Consider the following 21,803-nt stretch of genomic DNA (forward strand, 5'->3'; position numbering starts at 1 on the left):
GTTAATGTATAGTAAAATGATAAAGTTCATTTTAGCCAAAAAGAAGAAAATTGAAACTATGCATAATTTCATCACCCGTAGATAATTATAACTAAGATTTTGATGTACTTCCACCATTTTACCTGTAAGTGTGGGTATGTGTGTGGGTGTATGTGTAGGCTCAAGAGTACCACATTGTCATCATAAATGCATACGAATTTGGAAACCTACTTTTTTTAACAATGTATTTCAAACATTTTCCATATAGCCATATATTTTAGTTTTCAAATATTTTTATTAAAAATGATATCTTCTCGATAAAATTTCAAATAATGCAGAAAGGTGTGCACAATGAAGATCAAAAATCCCTTGAATCTTCCATCAGAAATAAACAGTTAACATTTAAATAGATATCTACTGATTTCCAATCTGTATGTGTATATATAATGAATGAAAGGATGAAAGGAAGGGAAAATACACACACACATGCACGCGCGCGCACACACACACACACACAAACTTCTTTAGTAATGAATGGAGTTAAATGAGGTACAGTCCTGGTTTTAAAGTCAGGTTCCATGGAATCAAGCACTGTAAAATAGGGACAATTATAGAACTAGGCTCACGGATTTTGTCATAAGAATTCAATATGTTTGTGTGTAAAACCCTTAAAAGAGTACCTTTGCTTGATCATAAAGTAAGTGTTCAATCAATATTAACTGCTATTATTATTGTCATCATTGTTGTTTTAATATCTATCATGACTATAATTATAATTTTTAAAACAATGCTAATTGTTGTTATTTAAGTGTTTACTTTTTTGTCTTTACCATTTCCATGTATACTTCATACAGTTCCACAGAGGACTGTTTTTAAGTCCCCTGGGAAAAATACACTGACAAGTCTTTTATGAGTAACAGTTATCTGAAAGAGCTAGAAAGATATACCATGAAGAAAACAAAACAAAAAGCAAAACAGGCTGGGGTAATCAATCAGGACTCCTCCTGTTGTTCAAGATCCACGTGAGAGAAGTTCAGGTCAGTGGTGATTGGTTTCAAGTTGTCTAGATTGAATTTCTGCAAGGTTGTGGAAAACCCTCAGTGTGGCTTTCCAACATCTCAATTTCCAACCAGGAAATGTTGAAACTCTGTGATAAATACCTTTTATAATAACCCTTTATAATGCCTTTAGCAACCCATGTCACCTGGCTCTAACATTTGTGTTGTGAATATAATTTTTTACTATGTCACTGGAAAGCTTACTTACTTTTCCACAATGTATAAAAAGAAATAACCAGGCATCACACATGCACAGTTACATAACAGTAATGAAATGATGATCCGGCTGCAGATAAGAGCTATCTCTATTCTACAAGATGGAAGAGGAAGTAACTAGTCTTGGGTTGGAGCTATCACAGCCCTATTTTGTGTCCTCTTTACTTTTTTTTTTTTTTTAACATCTTAATTGGAGTATAATTGCTTTACAACTGTGTGTCCTCTACTTTTTATACTTCCTTAATTTATTTATTTGAATAAATTCTGAAAGGGGGATTGCTGGGTGAAAGACTATATATAGTTTATGTGTTGAGATCAGTGCTAAACTATGGTAGAGAAAAATTAAACAAATTTGCATTCCTATGAAATGTTCATAGGGAAAGAAGCCACTGCATTTGTGCTAGGATGGAACACTGTGCTAGGCTCACATTCCTGTGGCACACAGTCCTACCTCAGGGAGGTTTCTCTAATCCAAAACCATCCCACATGACACTCGCTGTCAACGTCTTAGTCCAGGCTTTGTCCACTCTTTCCCAAAACCTCAGAAGTCTCCAGACAGGCCTCCCTAGCACCACTCTCAACTCTAATCCACCTTTTCTCATTCCTGCCAGAATGATCTAACAAAAAACACATGACAGTTACAATTTTACAGCAAGAAAATAATCTTCTTAAATCCCTTCTGAAATGTTGTCCTGTTTTAATGTCTCTAAAAAAACCTTAAAGAAATCTACCCTGCAGTAACTGACATTTCTCCTCCCTAGAAGACAACCGAAGGGCATGCATTTATCATAATGTAACAATCAAGACTGTACCTTAAGTCTTGCTATACTGCTTAGTTCAGCTTGTAATTATGAAAATTGCACTCTGTTGTGTTTTATTGATTAGTATTTTTGGCTTAGATCCATATATTCATGCATTTTAAAATTTGCATACCAAAGCAAATTCTTCTTTGATAAGAAATGTAATAAAATGTCCTAAATTTGTCAGTTCAAGTATGTGTTTAGTCATTTGGGGTAATACTGTTAGTTTATATTTCACAAGATTTAGTGAGAACTACATGTTTTCAGTGCAAAATTATGATACAGGCGATATTTTTTATTCTGTTGCTGAGGAGAATTGACCTCTTAAATTTTTCTCTAGGGCCTGGTTGTTGCAATAAGAGGCCAGAGGCTCCCCACTTGGAAGAAAGCACCCTCTCCTTTATCCTCTTTGCTTTACACTTTTAGAGACACAAAAGGAACCACAGGGAGGTTCAGAAAAACTGCTAGTTTTTCTGGGTGAATTAAGCCAGCTGTAGTAAACCTTATTTCTGAGAGTTCAAAGGAGTTTGTAGCTTCCTCAAATTATTGCCCTTCTCACCAGAAGCTTAATTTATACTCTGGACTCAAATAAATAGCTTTTGTGCCAATTATTCAAGTTATTTAGCTACATGGTCTTCACCTCTCCCTCAAAAAATGTGTGGCATCTGTAGGCAGCTGGATTAATGAAAATTAGACTTCGGTGTTGTTTTAATTTTTTTTCCAAATATCAAAACTTTCATATGATTTTTAAAAAAATAGAGTATAATTTAGAATCATATACTACTAGAGGTCCCTATGGATGATTTCCATTTTACACACATGCCTACAGGCGCAGGGTCCCAAACTCTATCTGGCATCTGAATTCAGCCCTGCTGCAGCCTCAGCCAACCTGGCCCTAAACAGAGTAGGTAAAGGAAACCGTTTGATTGGGCCCACAGCTCAGGATGGATTCAATACCAGCACTGCACCTGCTCTGTCAGCTTTTGTGTAGTGATTTCACCAACCATTTTGCCTGTGTTAACAGAACTGTTTTGTATTGCTCTTTAACCACAATTTAACTAACTCCTTTATGATGAGATAATCATATTTCTGCACTTCTTTGACTTTCAATTCCTTAATAAAATTCCCTTGAGGGCTTTTGTCTTCCAAACCAAATAATTATACAGCCATTTCTGTTTCTCCAAGTAATGCCAGAGCTATGTAGTTAAGGTAGATACAACCCCGTGATATAATCACAACATCAAAATTGAGACAGGGTGGTTTAAGGGATAAATAGAGAGCTGTAACCTGAAACGTGCTATTATTTCCCTTAGGTGGGAGGTGCTAGAAAGACACAGATAAGGTATATGTGCTCACTATTAACTCCAGGCTGTACCAAGAGCTGGTAATACAGTATCACCTATAATTTTTCAGTTTATTCCTCAGATGTTTTCAATCACTAATATATATATATTTCTTGTAGTGATACAGCCAATATTGTGTACAGATGAGAGGATACCACTGCTTTATACAGTCATAAATTCACACCAATGATCAACATAGACTGTCAGAATTTTCCTATCACTCAGTGATTCCATTTTTTTTGTTTCTAAGGTGCCATTCTTTTGACAGACACGAACATGTTAGTTTGTTTCCTGTGAGGATTTTCAGCGTTACTCTACTGATAGAAATAGCCAGATGGTGAAGAGTTCCTATTAAGCCCACTCTGTGAGTCTCATGTTCATCCTTGTACTTATTTTTGTATTAAAAGGACCTACCTGCAAAATACCTCCTAGTGCATCAAAGTTCAAGCTCAAATCTGGCAAATTGTAAGTTTTTCTTTAACATGAAAACCTGTGTTCCATCCCTTATAAATGGATCTCCCATGAAGATTATGTATAACATATAGCAAACTAAATTCAATGAAAACTGATTACAAACAAACAATGATAAAATACTCTCAAGCTAGGTTATGAAATTAGAAGAAGCAGAACGAACCATGAAGGATAACAAATAATACACGGAATAGTTGAAGCAGGGATTTGGGGCATGAATCCTGCACGACCTTGGCTGAGTTGCTCTTTGTATCGTAGTGGCCTGATGATAGCAAACATGCCTAATTCCCCGTGCTGTGTTAAGCATTAAATCAGTTACTATGTGTTTAGAGGAACAATAGCTGCCATTTGGAAACATACTATTAAAATTAACTACCATTACTTGATAGCTCTCAGGCTTTAAGTTTACAATTTGACCTTGCCTTTCTTAAAGGTAATGCAGTAACCCATCCTTGACTACTTCTCCCCTACTGCACCCCCCAAAACAAAAACCAAAAACCTTTAGTTTTGTCAAATGTTTTTTCTTCATCTATTGAGATAATCATATGATTTTTGTTTTTCATTCTATTAGTGTCTTGTTTCACATTTATTGATTTGAATCATTCTTGTATCCCAGGGATAAATCCTACTTGATGATGGTTTATGATCCTTTTAATGTGCTGTATATTTGGGTTCTCTTGTAGCTCTCTGAGCATCTTCAGAACAATTATTTTAAATTCTTTGTCAGGCAATTCATGTATCTCTATTTCTTTGAGGTCAGTTCCTTCAGTGGTGCCCTGTTTCCCTGATTCTTTGTGATCCCTGCAGTCTTGCGAAGGTGTCTGCACATTTGAAGAAGCAGGCACCTCTTCCAGATTTGACTGACTGACTTCGGGCAAGGAAAGAACTTCACCTTCAGGTGGCAGCACTGGAGCACACTGTGACCCCAAGCCTAGTCGCATAGGGAGCTGGTGTAGGGCACACGGTAGCTCTGGGATGGTGGGGCTGTATCTCTTTGGCTCAGATCACTGGAGTCTGCAGCATCAACACCTGTGTAGTCTTTGGTGAGGGCTGTGCGTGTTCAGCAGTAGCTACAAGTGATGTTGGGGTTCTCAGCCGTGCCTCCAGGTCCAGTGGCAGGTAGTGGTGGTAGCTGGAGTGATGCGCACACACTGGCCTGGGGCAGGTTGCAAATACACACGTTCTGGCGGGGGGCCAGGGCCAGCAGCAAAACCAGGGCCAACTGCAGCCACTCTGGCAACTGCAGGGGTTCTGGGGTCAGCATGCACTCCTGTGGCTGCAGGGTCTTGCCACGGATGTGAGCATGGCAGTGAAGGCTGCTGAGGGAAGTTGGGCCAGTGGGACGCAGGTACACAGTCAGAGGGTCTGGTTGCAAGCAAGGCCAGCAGAGCAGGCCAGCTACAGGAGACAGGTCTAGAGCTGGGATCACAAGCAGCTGTGGGGACCTTAGCTTTCAGCACTCAGCTGTACTCTTGCCATTGCAGGGTCTTCCTATGGGTGAGTTCATGGGAGTGGAGGCTAGTGAAGTGACTTGGGCCAGAGGTGTACATGTGCAGAGCTGGTGGACATAGCTGTAGGTGAGCCTGATGGTGCAGGCCAATGGGAGGATATAGGGCCTGATCTGAGTGTGCATTTCATGGTCACCGGATCTCACCACAGGCATGCACATAGGGACCCAGTCACAGGCATCAGAACTGCCGTGTGAAGGTGCACAGGGTCTAGCCCCCAAGGCTCACACAGCAGTAGGGGTCAGCCACCCAGGTCTAGGCTGTCTTGCACTCATGCAGCCACAAAGGCATGGGCTGGATGCCTGTGCAAATCCTGGCTCTGGCAGGGTAGGAAGGAGAAAGAGCAGGGAGGGACTCAGGTGGCTGACGCCTGCAAACTGAGTATCTGTGAGGCAAAAAATGGTCAGCTCTGTAGGGGGTCTATGGTAGCTGTGCTGGCCATTGGTTTCTTCAGTAGTGAAAGCTTCTGGGGCCCTCTGCGGAGCAGGTCGCTGGGAACCATGGTCATTCCCACCATGTGGCTAATACCCGTAGCCCCTGTTCGTCTTCCTCCTTCCTGGCCATCTAGATACTCTCAGCTTTGCCAGTCTGTGGATGGGGTGAAACCAAAGCAAGGTCCTTCATGTTGTGCCCCAAATGGCTGAGGAAGCTGGTCACTCACTCCCTTCTCCCTTTCCCAGAGAGGGAAGTCTTTCTAGGTGAGGTTTTCCCTCTTAATGCTGAGCAGTGCCTGCCTCTGTGGTGGGATGATGCAGGCAGAAGAAAACCATTCTTTCTTCCCTTTTTATGTGGTTCTTCTCAGGTTTTTTTGTTCTACTGTGTTTCCTGAAGTTTCATACATGTGCTCCTGAGCAATCTAAGAGCTGCTTTTTTTTGTGGCTAGCTATCTAGTTGTTGATCTTCAGGGGGCATGGAGACTGAGGTCTCCTACTCTGCCGGTTTGGTAATGTCGCTCCTCCAGATTTAATTTTTAAATACTAGTATTATTGGAAAAAGCATATCTATGATTACCGAATGTTATTATCATTCAGTATGGTATGCTCTCATACCATTCTGGAGCAGAGATATACTTTCTACATACAAAAAGAAATGCTGAATGCATTATGACATTCTTACGGAATTTATAAAAAATTGAAAGGTAATCTAAAAACACTAAATTTTCAGAAAATTGGAAAGCAAGTAGGTCAAAGTTTTTAAATGCTAAAAACAATAATTATGTGATAAAATAGATGAAAATACCTTTTAACGATTAGGAAAATATTATAGGGAGAAGTCTAGTTTTATATTAAAGAATGGAAAGAGTACATTTTTGTTGTAAGTAACTGAAAATCCAACTCAAATCCACAAACAATATAAGAAATAAAATGTTTAAAGATTGCTGTGGGCACAGGTGAGCATTGAAAGAGTTTTTGAACACTGTCATTAAAGTCCAGTTACTTTGCATTTCTCTGTCCTGTCTTCATCAGAACTGGCTTAATCCTAAGGCTGGTTTCACTCAAGGTCCCAATATGGGTGCAAGGATTTTTCATGGTCAGCTACAGCAGGAAGAAGGCATATCTTTGTTGCAATACTCCCAGCAAAATGAAGGGCTTAGAAATTAAGTTTCTGACTTAGGCAATGTGTACGGCAAAGTGTACAGCAGCACTGTTTTGCCAAACAAAGGAACTTGCGTGATGGAAAAATTGGTCAATGGCAGACAATTCTCCATGGGTCTCACATTTTTGCACATCTTGAGAGCAAGGCACTGCCTGCCTTTTCTTCCAAAGTATCTTGTCAAAAATGTTTATGTAGTGAACAGCCTTGAAAAACAAAATGAATGTCTCTCTCCAGAGCAAAGAGGAGGTTATCCTCAGCACTTCTCTCTCTCACACTCCAGTTCCAATCCACCAGAAAATGTTAGCTCTGCCTTAAAAACATACCCAGAATCTAATGCCTTCTCCATATTTCTATGGTTGATACCAGGCTCCAGTGGAGTCCTTAGAGGGGCTCTCTAGCCCAGCATGAGCTAAACCCTCCCATCCTCATTACTTCTCTGACCTGACTCCTTACTACCCTCCTCTCCATTCATTCTGCTCCAGCCACACTGCATCCCATGCTGATCCTAAAGCGGAACAGCATGCCTGGCATACTTCATCCTTTCAGCCAATGCATTGACTGTTTTTTCTTCCTGTAAGTGTTCTTCCTCCCGTTATCCCATGGCTAACTTCTTCACCTTTTTAAAGTATTTGTTCATATATTACTTTTTCAACTCCTGACTATCTTATTTACATTTAAAACCTCTCTTTACTCCCGTCCCAGCCCTTATCTTTTCAACCCTTTTTTTTCTTATTTCCACATTACTAATCACCTTCTAATATGCTATATAATTTGCTATATAGAGTCTTTATTCCTTTGCTGTAATTTTAAGTCAACAGGACATATTTTTATCTATGTTTTCAATGATGTTTCCAAGCACCTAGAACAGTGCTACACACATAATCCCTGCTCAACAAATAATAGTTTAATAATGATAAATGTCTCTCCTCAAAGTTTCTGTGGAAGAAGACAAAACATACTTGTGTGCATACATAATTCATAGTCATAATTGTGTTATTCCTATGCTTTTCTTAATAGAAGCAATTTTAACAATGTTCCAAAGTGTTCCAACCAGGATAAAACCCCTCCTGGTATGATGTAAGTTTTGAATATACTGTTGGTCATGACTTAGGCATATTTAGGTTCTCAGATAGAAATTAACCTTTGTACTAAAAACTGTGTTGGGACTGATTAGCAATGCTTTCTTACTGAAAACAGAAAATAGGGCCCCCCCTGGAATTTACAGTAAACATGTCTTCACTGTTTGCTGTACATTTTCTTGTTTCTTTTAGAAAAATATTTTGCAAGTTTCAGGTTACAGCTTTCTATTTTTCTCTTAAGCAACTTTGTCTCAATTTTGATGATGTGATTATATCATAATGCTCTATCTGCTTTAACTACAAAACTTTTGGCACAAGTTTGGGCAATTGCAAAAAGTGTAATTATTTACATTGGAAGAAAGCACAAAAGTGACTTAACTAAGGCAGTAAACATTAGGGAAAATATAGAAACCTGATGAGTTCTTCATTGTCCTATTCTGTTCTGCTAACAGATGAACCAAACAAATAGCAGAGTAGATATAAAATTTAAAGTTATTATCTTACAAAGTAAAAGTTAAATTAATGAACTTTAGGACAAATGTATGATATACCATACATACTGTTCATGCCTTAATCAAAAAACCTTAGATCTAGAAGTCAAAAAAATGTAAGCACATTCTTAAAAAAAAAAAAAAAGAACAACTGTTAACTTTATAAAACAATATAAGGTGATAAAATAATTATAAAGTATAGTTTTTTGTTTGTTTGTTTTTGTTTTTTGTTTGGTAACAATGTGCAATCCTACCAGACATATGTGAGATTTCCTGGCTCAAAGTTAATCCTCAATGAATATCAGCTCCTTTCATTAACTTGCTTCTATGCAATCTTGCCAACACTTGGTATTAAAATAAAAAAATTCCTATGTGAAAAGGAAAATGAGGTATTTTATTATTGTTTTAATATGCATTTTTTTGTGATTAAACCCTTTTTCCATAGGTTTATTGGCCATTAGAACGTCTTATGTTCCTTGCATGGGTCTCCCTTTTACTTTTCTAATAGAGTATTTATCTTTCGCTTATTGATTCTTAAAACTTTTATAGGATAAGAATATAAAGCCTTTGATTTACATATATGGCAAACATTTGACATTTGTTTATGATATCTTTTTTTTCACTTCAGGTTAATTAAATTTTATATAGTCAAATCCATCAACCTTTCCTTTGCTGGAATACTTAGTAAGACCTTCCCCAGCTTGACACCAGACATATATTTTCCTATACTTTTTAAAAGCTATTTTCTGGCTTCATTTGTTATATTTACTCTATCTGAAATTTATTTTATAATAAGGTACAAGGCAAAAATAATTTGTTTTTTTCTAAATAGATAACCAATCTGCATCAGTTTAATGACATAATTTTTATCTTGTAGAGCTAAAGCTAAGCTACAATTGTCATCATTTGGACTTCTTATTGCAAAAAACACAATTCTTAATTCTTAAATGTCTAAAATAAAGATGTGTGCAATAAAAATTTATTTTAGTGCTTAATTATTCAATGCCTTTATTTAAGTTCTGGGTGAAGAAATCCAAACTGAAAATGTGTACATTAAATGCATTCCATGAATGTATTAATGTTAGAATATTACTATTCTAGAAATTGATAATATAAATGATACTTTATAAAAATAATCTTCTAGAAAACAAAATAAAATTAAATGGGGGAAATAATAGATAGATCAATGGAACATAACATAGAGCCCAAAAATAGACCCACACAATATATAGTCAGCTGATCTTTGACAAAGGGGCAAAGACTATTCAATGGAGAAAGGATAGTTTTTTAAACAAATGGCGCTGGAACAACTGAACATCCTTTTGTAAAAAAAAAGAATTTATAAATAAATATTACTAAGTTAAAAAAGCCAATTTGAAAAGGCTACATACTGTATGATTCTAATTATATGACATTCTGGAAAAGGCAAAACTACAAAAATAGTAAAAGGGTCAGTAGTTGCCAGGAGTTGGTTGGGGTGAAGGTGGGGGATGAATAGGCAGAGTACAGGGCTGTGAATATACTCTGTATGATACCATAATGATGGATACATGTCTTTATAGATTTGTCCAAACCTACAGAAAGTGCAATACCAAGAGTGAACTCTAATGTAAACTATGGTCTTGGGTGATTATGATTTTGTCAATACAGATTCATCAATTACAACAAATATACCACTATGGTGGGGGATGTTGATAATGGGAGAAACTACACATGTGTAGGGGCAGTGGGTAAATGGGAGCTCTCTGCCCCTTCCTCTCAATTTTGATGTGAACCAAAAACTGCTCTAAAAAATGTCTTTATATATAAGGGGAAAAAATAATTCTAGACAAAGACGTCACACCTTTCACAAAAATTAACTCAAAATGGATCATAGACCAAAATATAAAAGGCAGAACTATAAAACTCTTAGAAAATAACATCAGAGAAAACCAGATGACCTTGGCTTTGGCAATTAATTTTTAGAGACAACACCAAAGAGACAATCCTTGAAAGAAACAAATGATAATTTGGACTTCATTAAAATCAAAAACTTCTGCTCTGCAAGGATACTGTCAAGAAAATGAGAAGACAAGCCAAAGACTGGGAAAAAAAAAATGGTTTCAAATGACATATCTAATAAAGGACTGTTATCCAAAATATATAAAGTTCTCTTAAAACTCAATAAAGTGAAAAACGCAATTAAAAAATGGGAAAAAATTCTGAACAGATACCTCATCAAAGGCAAATAAGCATATGAAAAGATGTTCAGCATCATATGGCATTCGGGAATTAAAAATCAAAATAACAATGAGATACCACTATACACTTTTTAGAATAACCACAATCTAAAACACCGACAACACCAAATGCTAATGAGGATCTGGGCAACAGGAACTCTCATTCATTGTTGTGAGTACAAAACAACCAGTTTCAAAGACAGTTTTTTACAAAACTAAAAATATTCTTACTATATGGTGCAGCAGTTGTGCTCCTTGGTATTTATCCAAATAAGCTGAAAACGTACGTCCATACAAAAACCTGTGCATGAATGTTTATAACAGCTTTATTTATAATTGCCAAAACTTGGAAGCAACCAAGATGTCCTTCAGTAGTGAATGAATGAATAAACTGTGGTACATCCAGACAATGGAATGCTATTCAGTTCTAAAAAGAGAGCTTAACAGTTGTACTCAATCAGTATATAAATGTGAATTGAGTGTTACTTGTAAGTGCTAACAGAAATTTAACCTCTCTGGGAAATGTATACTCATTTGTATGTATATTATACCTTGTTTTGATCAAAATGTGATTAGCATAAAGGAAAAAAGGAATATTAGATGATATCTAGAGAAAATATCTAGATGATATCTAGAGAAAATAGAAAATAGAAAAGTCAATTTGACAGAGCTTCATAAAGATAACTGGAGAAATAAGGTTATTTCCATACACTCCTTACCTCTACTTTGACCACTTTGTTTATTTGGGGGCTCAATTAGATGAAAACACCTTCAACATCTTTATATTTTCTATTAAGAAAATTATAATAAAGGAAAATCCTGAATAGTTTCAGATGTTAAATCAGCAGAATAAGAAGGAGAGGGAAATCTATTTTATCAAGGCTTAATAGTGTGATAAAATCATTATTACATTTGGTAGGATGGAGAAAGAGAGGTCACACGGGAAACAGATGGGTAAATCCAGTTAGTCTCATAGAAATAGGGTGGGTCTTAAAGTAACACGCTCAATTGAGGGAAGTTCACTTTTATCAGTACCAGTCTGGTACAAGAAAAATTGGCTTAATAGAAAGGTAACAACAACAAAAAGAGCTTAATGCTGTCTGACTGCAATACAGAGAAAAATCCTCCACATGGCTAAATATTAGCATGAAGAAAAATGAAAAGTAAAGTTATTACCAACAGCAGTTTAGAATAAGTCATTATTTATGTAAATTTTATAACTAAGTGAAAGAATGCCATGGAATTCTCCTTTTGAAAAAGTTGAAAAGTACAACTTACATCAAAATGTCCTTAATATGTTTATTTTTTCTTTGAAACTAAACCCTACTCATAGTCATATTCAGAGGCTATTGGCAGGTCTGGAATGAAGCATTTTTAGAAATTTTAGGAAATTAAGAATTAAACTCATGATTCCCATTGTATCCCGATTACATCTTCATGAACATTGAGGTTTCTTAAATTTTGTATGTTCATGAATATATTAAATCTGCATTTATATACTTTATTAAAATATCTAATACACACATACACATTTTGCTAAAGTCCAATTAAAGCTGTAGAGTAGAATTTTATCTCTGAAGTGCAGTCACTCTGCCTGAAGTCCAACAGCACCCAACCCATTACTTATCACAGCATAAATACTTGTTAATGATCACAATTATAAAGATAGAAAGAGTCTGCACTCTAAAACAGGGTTAAAACTCTTTTTGGTGACAGTGACCCAAACTATAGGAATGATATCAGGGAATAAATCATATTAAATAGATGGACACAAATAATTCAACTGTGCTCAGTTTCTGGAGAGGTTTATTGGTACCTGTGGAATATATAGGCATAGTTGTTTTTTTTCCAAATGAGTAACTAATGAAGTTGATTTATATAACGTGTTTAGAACACATAAAAGTGAAATGATTGATAATTTGGTTTTATTAACATCTATCTAGGGATCAAAAATGAAATGAAATACTCCAAGAACAAGTTTAACATTTTAGTTGTAACTAGTATATTGATGTAACTAGAACATTGAAGAAAATTGGAGTGAAAATGCATAATATCTACAATCAAAGAGAATAATCTTAAAATATACCAAAGGGAGACAAAGCAGCTTACTTATAAATTAGGAACATTAAAATCTCAGATTTCTTTTTCTTGTAAAAATCAATGCAAAAATCAATGGCAGAAGAGACTAGAATAAATTCGAAGTGATCAGGAAAACAATTTTGAGCCTTAATTTTTTAAAGGGAGAAGTAATTATGTGAGAAAACATGCAAGAGAGACTATTCTCTCCCTATTTCAAATATGTTGGCATACTGGTTACCATTTAACTGCAAAATGATAGAATACTTAGAACCCCCCCCCCAAAAAAAATTAAGGGTAAATTTCTAGGGTCTAGAAACAAAGTATTGGAAGACATTCCCTATGGGTTTCTCACATTAGGGCAGGTCTTGTGAGAGAGACACTGTCATTTTGTTCCTATCTTTTGAAGGAATCTATGTGGCAAACAACCTTGGAATTTAGAGATGATGTTTCTCTCTGCAGCAAAATGCAGATTTGGTTACAGATTGGAAGATAAAGATAGTGCCTTTTGAGAAAAAGTCAGACATAAACGATCCAGGATCCTTAAACTCATGGTCCCTCTCCTAAATATATCCACTGAGTGTTCAAGTTTCACCTGGCCCTCTGCATTTTCCTGTTGGATTTGAAGCTTGGTAAACCAGCACAAGAAAATACTAATACTCTGTTTACTGCTATTGTTGTGAACAATAAACTATCCTTCACCTCTCATCTAGGAGTCTCATGTCTTCTGCTAGCATCTGCGAAACTGTGGCAGGCTGACTTGATAGCTTGAAAGTAGGATAAAATCTCTAATCTTTCACAGTTCTTGACAGAAGGAAGTAATGATCTAAGCAATCATTGTGTGAATTAGTGCTCTAGATGCCCAGAGGAATATTGTATTCAGATAAAGGCTTTAGAAGCTAGAGATTGGAGTTGCAACTTCTTCAAAAAGTCTAGAGATCAACTGAATTCACACAGCTACATAAACAAAGAAAAACTGTAATCTGTTTTCTTACTTAGGAAAGCTTGGCTCTGTATGGAGCTGTGAATGGGAAAAACGCCTCCACTAAATAATAGAAACACGAAGTCTACATCATGCATGGATATATGGACAGATTTTCCATAGCCCATGTGGTGCTGGAATCTAGGAGGTGAGATAATATCACAAAAATAAGTAAAATCCCTTGGGCAGAAACAAGGGCAAAATCACAGTCTAGAGATACTTCCTCATTTTAGGAATATGTTGGAATCCCATAAAATATAGTCTCCCACTGAGTATGAGTTCAACAACAAAGATGTAAAACTATATAAAGAAGCAATTCATCAAAAGATAGAGATAGTAGATTAACCAAATAAGAGTATCACAACCCCAAGTCTAAGAGATAATACAATAATCTGAAAGATAATACATAATGAATATGTTTAAAGGATTACGAATATAAAAGAAAAAAAAAACAAAAAACAAAGTGAAAGAATAGGAACCCAAATCCAAAATCATACACACACATGCTGAATTAAAAAGGAGTTATATAAAAAAAATATATATAATAAAATATAAAAGGAAATTCCAAACAGAAAATGAATTATTGATATAAAACACATATGGATTTATTAGAATATTGGATACAGTAGATAAGAACATTGGTAAACAAAGAAATCTAAAGAAATTTTACAAAATGCAATATATAGAAAAATTCAGAGTTTAAAAACAGGGTAGAAAGAAAAGGCCCAAAACGATATATATATACAATAACTCATTGGTTTATTCAGTAATTTATTTGAATATTCATACATGTAAGTATGTGTTTGAGTATAATTTATTTATAGTTCTTAGAAAATTCATTAGAGTTTGAAGAAATATTATTTCCTTGAACATGCACAAATGTGAGAGGTAAAGATAATGTAGCTTAGAGATTTTTGAGACATTTGTACTTTAAAGATAAAGTAAAATCCTCTAAGTTAGATACCTTTAAAAAAATACTATGGTCGATCTTATTTGGTGTTTGAGTTCTAAACCATCAAATTAAGAAGATGATTTCATGTTGTCCTTTTAGGTGAATATCATGTGGTTTGCTTTGCATGCGCACAGGAGGCCATGTGATTAGAAGTAATCTAGCAGAATCAGACACATTGCTAGAGCTGAGAGAAAATAGTCCATGGTCAAATCCAATGGGCAAAGCTTAGGATTTGGGAAAACACTTCAGAAAGCGGGCACAGGGAACCTGCTTCAATGTAATAAAGGCCACATATGACAAACCCCCAGGTAACATCATACACAATGGTGAAAACATGAAAGTATTCCCTCTAAGGTGAGGAATATGACAAGGATGCTCACTCTTGCCACTTTTACTCAACATAGTTTTGGAAGTCCTAGCACAGCAATCAGAGAAGGAAAACAAATAAAAGGAAACCAAATCGGAAAGGAAGAAGTAAAACTGTCACTGTTTACAGATAACATGATACTATGCATAGAAAATCCTAAATATGCCACCAGAAAACTACTAGAGCTCATCAATGAATTAAATAAAGTTGCAGTATACAAAATTAATATACAGAAATCTATTACAGTCCTATACCCTAACAACAAAATATCAGAAAGAGAAATTAAGGAAACAATCCTATTTACCATTGCATCGAAAAGAATAAAATACCTAGGAATAAACCTAACTAAAGAGACAAATGAGGGACTTCCCTGGTGGCACAGTGGTTAAGAGTCCACCTGCCAATGCAGGGGACACAGGTTCGAGCCCTGGTCCGGGAAGATCCCTCATGCTGTGGAGCAACTAAGCCCGTGCACCACAACTACTGAGCCTAAGCTCTAGAGCCTGCGAGCCACAACTACTGAGCCCACGTGCCACAGCTACTGAAGCCCACGTGCCTAGAGCCCGTGCTCCAAAACAAGAGAAGCCACCACAATGAGAAGCCCACGCACCGCAATGAAGAGTAGCCCCCACTCGCCACAACTAGAGAAAGTGTGTGCACAGCAACGAAGACCCAATGCAGACAAAAATAAATAAATAAACACATTTATTAAAAAAAAAAAGAGGCAAAAGACCTGTACTTGGAAAACTTTAAGATGCTGATGAAAGAAATTGGAGATGACACAAACAGATGGAAAGATATATCATGTTCTTGGATTGGAAGAATCAATATTGTTAAAATGACCATACTACTGAAAGCAGTCTATATATTTAATGCAATCCCTATCAAATTATCAACAGCATTTTTCACAGAACTAGAACGAATAATTTTTAAATTTGTTTAGAAACACAAAAGACCCCAAATAGCCAAAACAATCTTGTTAAAGAAGAACAGAACTGGAAGAAGCACACTCCCTGACTTCATACTATACTACAAAGCTACAGTAATCAAAACAGTATGATACTGGCACAAAGGCAGACACATAGATCAATGGAACAGGATAGAAAGCCTGGAAATTAACCCACTCATTTATGGTTAATTAATCTATGACAAAGGAGACAAAAAATATATACTGGAGAAAAGTGGGGCTGGGAAAACTTGGACACCTCCATGTAAAAGAATAAAATTAGAACATTCTCTGATACCATATACAAAAATAAACTCAAAATGGATTAAAGACCTATATGTAACCCTGGATTCTATAAAACTCCTAGAGGAAAACATAGGCAGAACACTATTTGACATAAATCGCAGCAACATTTCTTTGGATCTGTCTCCTAGAATAATGGAAACAAAAGCAAAATAAACAAATGGGACCTAATTAAGCTGAAAAGCTTATGAATAGCAAAGGAAACCATTAACAAAATGAAAAGACAACCTACAGAATGGGAGAAAATATTTGCAAATGATGCAACAGATAAGGGATTAATTTCCAAAATATACAAATAACTCATACAGCTCAATATCAAAAAAAACCACAAACAACCCAAACAAAAAATGAGCAAAAGACACATTTCTCCAGAGAAGACATACAGATAGCCAACAGGCACAGGAAAGATGCTCAACATAGCTAATTATTAGAGAAATGCAAATCAAAACTACAATGAGGTATCACCTCACACCTGTCAGAATGGACATCAAAAAGTCTATAAATAATAAATGCTGGAAACGGTGTGAAGAAAAAGAAACCCTCCTATACCATTGGTGGGAATGTAAACTGGTGCAGCCACTATAGAGAACAGTATGGAGGTTCCTTTAAAAAACAAAAATAGAGTTACTATATGATCCAGCAATACCATTCCTGGGCATATATCCAGAAGAGACTAAGGCTCTAATTTGAAAAGATACCATGTACCCAAATGTTCATAGCAGCACTATTTACAATAGCCAAAACATGGAAACAACCTAAGTGTCCATCAAACAGATGAATGGATAAAGAAGATGTGATATATATATATATATATATATATATATATATATATATATATATATATATATATATATCTCACACCAACTGTTGGTGTGAGCTTGTGCTCCTGGAGCTGTGGGAGTGGCCTGTGTTCCCAGCGGGGACACAGCCCATCCACAAGGAGTGAAGCCAGACAGATGGACTTGCAAACGCTGCTCCTCCATCCATGCTCTGATGGCACATGCTGAGGGTGTGTGTCTGCAATGACACATCAGACCACCATATAAACATATACCCAATGGAATATTACTCAGCCATCAAAAAGAATGAAATACTGTCTTTTGCATCAATATGGGAGAACCTAGAGATTATCATACTAAGTGAAGTCAGACAGAGAAAGGCAAATATCATATGATATTACTTACATGTAGAATCTAAAAAATAGTACAAATGAACTTACTTACAAAACAGAAACAGACTCACAGACATAGAAAACAAACTTATGGTTACCTAAGGGAAAAGGGGGTGGAGAGGATAAATTAGGAGTTTGGAATTAGCAGATACACACTACTATGTATAAAATAGATAAACAACAATGTCCTACTGTATAGTACAGGGAACTATAGTCAATATTTTGAAATAACCTATAATGGAAAAGAATCTAAAAAGAATATATACATATATACATATATATATATATCTGAATCACTTTGCTGTATACCAGAAACTAACACAACATTGTAAGTCCACTATACTTTAATAAAATAAAATTAGGAAGAAAAAAAAAAAAAGAAATGGCAAACCAAACAGTCTGTTCATAGTGGAGACCATTGAGAGTAGGACATATAGTTGAGGGAAAAGGAGGGTCACCAAGGTGATTCATGACTTACTGTGAAGTGAAATCCCACTCCAGGATGTGTTTCCACATAGTACCTTGCAACTTATTTCCTAGTGTTTTGATGAATATTGCCATCAGGCAGGCTATATAGTTTTCAATGATTGCATAGCGCCTTACATATGTGTGTGTGTGTGTGTGTGTGTGTGTATAAAATAAATAAAATTAGCAGTGATTATTGACTATGTGTTTTCTAATGGATAGTGTTCAATAAAATGTTTATGTAATTTAAATCATAGCTGCTTTTTTTTTCATTCTATGAGTTTCAGGTATATAGCATTATAATTTGACATTTGATTGAAATACAAAGTCATCACCACCAGAAGTCTAGTTGCCATCCAACACCATAGAGTTGACCCCCTCCAAAACATAGTTTCTCTTAACTGTAGTAATAATAGAATGAATTACAAATATTAGATAGGAAGGAATGCAAGTAACAAAAGTTTTATATATATAACAAAGAATAAAAAATAAATAAGTGAACAATAAAATGATTTCAATATAGAGAAATATCAATGTATTTATGTATATAACCAACATAATTTACATTAAATTATACTGTTTGAGACTTTGAGACTATTCTATGATTCTGATCATATGGAGTATGAAAAAAGAAAGGCAATAAAATGAGGAAATAGAAAAAAACATATTTTATTTGCCTTTTAGAAAGGTTGATCAATAGGTCCATAAATTTTCTTGATTTTGGCTCATAAAAGGAAAACAACACATTAAATATGGTTTCCAGTTTCCAGAAAATAATTGCAATATATGTACATTTGGTTTCAAGTTTTATGTCTTCCTACTGAACTAGTCATACTCTAATCAGTCTACCATAGCTGTGCATCTTTCCTTCCAGTCTATGACAGCAGTAATTCAAGACAACATCTACTTCCAGCAGAATGTTAAAGTTGATTGGGCCTTAAGGAACATATATTTCAATCTTAGCAGTTTACATATGAAAGGACTGAGTATCTGAGAGTTTGAATTATTTTCCAAAGTCATATATCTAGTTAGAAACTGAATTGGTTACCTTCAAAAATCACTGGAGTTGAAACAGAGTTCTTTATGCACCGCCTGAGGAAATGTAATATTTATAGCAGTGAGGAGGAAATTAGAATATTCTTATCCCACCATGTGCTTTAAAATTGCATCTCCTTTTACTTTTTTACAAATCTTTAAAATATTTTACAATATGGTTTACAAATTGACATTGGGTAAAAAGAAACATTTAAGATGCTCTGTTAATTCCCTATGGAAAGGACCATCATTATTTCACAGTAGTGCTAAAAAAAAATAGAGATTCCATAAGACAGATGGGCACTAGAAACTTTTCTACTATTTCTACTGAAATCATAGGATCAGGTTTAAGTATTCTTATTTAAATCAATTGTTATCTTTTTTGGGGGGGTGGGTATTTTAAAATAATTTCTGGTGTTCCCCCTCTTATTTTCCAGACTCCAATACAAGCTAAATATGCCATACAGAGCCCTTATGGCATAAACACATGGGTGAGATTTTGAACTAGAAACATTTCATTGTATTGAATTGGGTTTTCTCCTCCAAAAAATTTACTTTTATTCCCTTCTATTTGGTGAAAAGTCACTAAGTTCATAAATTGATAACGAATGCCCTAAAGTCACAAATATGATGTCAAATATCCAGATAAAAGTGAAAAAATTAAAATGGATTTGCATGTATGGTTGCAGACCTAGCTTGATACAAAGACTGGCCAGCTCTGAAATGATGCTCAAAGCTAGTCTATCAGCATAAGATCCAGAAATATTGCTTTCTTCTGTCCAGAAAGATAGATTGCTTTGATTGTTAAAAGAATGGGCTCTGGCATGACTCAAAGATAGTTATGTGTTGTAACTCAGCACTTAAATTGTAGATATTGCTGTTTACCTCAATTTTTGTAGCGATTAAATGACAGCGTATGTAACGTGTATAACCACAGTCTCTAGCACCTGATAACCAACCACTATTCCACGTTTATTTCCGCTCTTTATATTCTCAAGTTCCTCTGCTAACCTCTACTCACTGAAATACTGCTACGTTTATTTGACATCTCTTCATAGACATTCCTAATGCTCCTGGTGGAGTGAATCGTATCTTTCTCTAACTACTTTTTATATGTCGTTTGCACCTCTTTTGTAGTATTTCCCTTTCCTTGAATATTACGTTTAGTTACATTTGTGTCCCTTTCAAGAGGAATTGCTCCTGAAGTGCTGTATCTTATGCAGAATTCAGTCTTGTATACAAAATGTACTTATAATTTTTCAGTAAAAATTATTCAGAGTAAAATAATTAAATATTGCAAAATTAACCCTACTGAGATGAGTGTTATGCCACGTCTACATAATGGTATATCCAATTAGCTAGAATCAGGTTTCGTCCATTTCCTCAATACATAGCTAGAACATATGTCCTTGTGTTGACAAAACATTGTCATCCTTGACAAAGAAGTTTATTAATTTGTGTATGTTTATATTGAATTTAGCCTTCAAGTTTGCACCTACATTATCAAAACATATTGCTCAATTTGTCTACTTTGCATAAAATTTTATTTATGTCTATAGTCAGTTTTTTCAAAGCATTAAATTTAATTTCAATAGCATAGCCAATATGTTGCTAATAAATTAAAATTCAGTTGTTGGCCAGTTCTGGGTGTAACTTTCAGTGTAACCTATATATGAAACTTCTAAGAGGCAATTATAATTCCTAAGACTCTAAGGAGCAATTTATCCTTTGAATCACATATAATAATGACTAAGACTTGTGTTTTGATACTTATAAGAAAAAGTATCCATATGCTTTTTATTAAAAAGTAAATTTTTTAAGTTTCACTTCTATCTTAACCTTTCACTTGAATCTTGTTACATCTGAAGTGACAGGAAAAAGAAAGACATATTTGATTTGATTTTAATCTTAGGTCATTGACAGTCAAAAAATGTAATTAACATCCAAAACTGAAAAGGAAAGAATAGAAGCTTTAGGTTTAAATCCTTAATGTCAAAATATTTGGCTTCCTATATAGGAAAATATGAGGAAGCATTAGGCCAGGTCTCAGTATGTATTTACTTTAAGGTATAATTTAGTATTTGTTTGCTTAGATGGAAGATATTTTCCTTCAATTATACCAGATTCTGTACTTCCCTAAGCGTTACATGTCATGTTACTACTCGAGTTTATGAATATAGTTTAATCATGCCTGAGGTATTTCATAAGAAAGTAAATAATGACCATTTGTGATAATTTTATTACACGGTGGAAATTTATCTCTTCAGTAGGTTAAATTTAGGTGTTTTAAAATAAAATACTCCAGATGAATAGGTCATCCTAGGTTATGAATTTTTCTTTTGCATTTTTCTTTTGAACACAAAATTTGTTTCTCTGTAATCAGGAACAGATATTTAAATTACTTTTGTGGGACCAATTAGATATGAACCAATACAGGTATCTTTAAGCATAATTAAGTAATATTTTTCATTATATAATTCTATAAAATTTAAGGTTAAGTTTGGGGAGTTTTCACAGCAGCAAGAAAGGAGGAGTACAGTTTTCCTACATATCTTATTTTTCCATATCAAAATTATATCTCCTAATAGATTGCTTTTCAAAGGACATAAATGAATCCCTTAGTGTCTGTTATATAACTAACCTTTATTTGCTCAACTTCTTGACTTTCCAAAGCTATGTTACTCCTCTATATCTCAGAAAAATCAAAAGTACAACACTGACCAGAATTATCTACAAAGGGAATAGT

At 35.1% G+C, this 21,803-nt stretch overlaps 1 pseudogene; it reads left to right on the forward strand.

The window, feature by feature from the left end:
• Positions 1-5,797: 5,797 nt before the first annotated feature.
• The window catches only part of LOC133102245 (nuclear receptor coactivator 7-like), a 48,342-nt pseudogene continuing 32,336 nt past the window's right edge, over positions 5,798-21,803 (forward strand).

Source organism: Eubalaena glacialis, chromosome 12 (assembly GCF_028564815.1).
Source record: "Eubalaena glacialis isolate mEubGla1 chromosome 12, mEubGla1.1.hap2.+ XY, whole genome shotgun sequence".
NCBI classification, from domain to species: Eukaryota; Metazoa; Chordata; class Mammalia; order Artiodactyla; family Balaenidae; genus Eubalaena; species Eubalaena glacialis.